At 39.9% G+C, this 1,404-nt stretch overlaps 1 pseudogene; it reads left to right on the top strand.

Annotated features, from left to right (window-relative positions):
- The first annotated feature begins 327 nt into the window (after window positions 1-327).
- The window catches only part of LOC107566722 (epidermal growth factor receptor-like), a 31,509-nt pseudogene continuing 30,432 nt past the window's right edge, over window positions 328-1,404 (top strand).

The raw sequence follows: 1,404 nt of genomic DNA, 5'->3' as shown, positions 1-1,404 counted from the left end.
GTAAACCTGGGCTATCTTTTTTTCATGTTTCATACTGTTTATATTTAACCCTGGTTAGTAATCCATAGTCCCACAGCAAAATGCACTGAAATAGCAATGTGGGATTTCTGCTTTATGAGTAGTTTTTAATGTGCCTCTTCAGTTTATTTAGTTGATCCTTGGCTTATATTTCACAACTGCTAAAAAAAAACTACTTGACCCCCAGAGGAATGTTTTGAAAACTCTTCAGAAGAATATTGAATTGTTGTTGCTGTGCTCAACTCTAGCAAACACAGATAGTACTGTCAGGGTCTGTGAAGTTTCTTCTCTCTCTTTATCTAGTGACTAAGGTGATCTGTGCGGAGCAGTGTTCGGGGAGGTGTAAGGGGCCCAAACCAATTGACTGCTGTAATGAACATTGTGCTGCTGGCTGCACTGGACCCAAACCAACCGACTGCCTGGTGAGAACCGCACATATACAGATAAAGATTTGTTTCTTAATAATTCACTTGTTTACTCATTAATCTTTCAGTACATACTGAATGCTATATAGTATACTGTATAAGCCTAAATACAGTTAGTGAACTCATCCATAGCTGTAGACATAATGTTTAGATATAATTATGAACTGAACTAGCTTAAAAGTGTTAAAAACTATAACACATACTTATTTTGATTAAATAACAGTGCAGGGCATGTCTGCAGTATTACAGTGAAACATTCATTACAAGTGAAGTGTACAGCTGCAGTAAAAGTAACCTCAAGGGCAATGAAAATACTTTGACTAGTGCGCTCATGGGAAATGTTGTTTGTGTGATCTGTAGGCCTGTAAGGACTTCCAGGATGAGGGGACATGTAAGGACGCATGTCCACGGCTCATGCTCTACGACCCCAACACCCACCAGCTCGCTCCCAACCCTGACGGGAAATACAGTTTTGGGGCAACTTGCATCAAGATTTGCCCATGTAAGTCGCCTCAAGATAAATGTCTTCATTCTGTCTTCCTGGTTGAACACATAACCATGTGAATTCAAGCTGTTAAGGTCATTGCACACTGAGTCCAAAAATTTCGTCCAAAATTTTCACACGTTCAAAAATAAATACAACCTCACATTATGTCAATCACGTTTACACACTGCCTCCGAAATATTCATCCGTCATAAAAAAATTCGGATCGGGTTCGATTTTTTTGGTTTTTCGCATCTGTAGCAAGCATTTTGAGAGGTGTTTTGACAGTTCAGAGCCACCGTACAAGCGAACACCAAAATCCAGAATGGCGATTGTCAAGTTCATCCACTTCGTCTCGCAGTACAAAGCACTGTATATACTGTAGATCCTTGCACACTGAGTTCACTAGTATCACTAGCAAAAGCATCAAATTGAGCCACTGACATCCTGAAGTAAACTTTGAATCGCCCGGGATAA

This window comes from Sinocyclocheilus grahami, unplaced genomic scaffold, assembly GCF_001515645.1.
Source record: "Sinocyclocheilus grahami isolate Dianchi unplaced genomic scaffold, SAMN03320097.WGS_v1.1 scaffold1095.1, whole genome shotgun sequence".
Classification (NCBI taxonomy): domain Eukaryota; kingdom Metazoa; phylum Chordata; class Actinopteri; order Cypriniformes; family Cyprinidae; genus Sinocyclocheilus; species Sinocyclocheilus grahami.
Note: the sequence above shows the minus strand (reverse complement) of the source record. Positions and strands in the feature narration are given on the sequence as shown.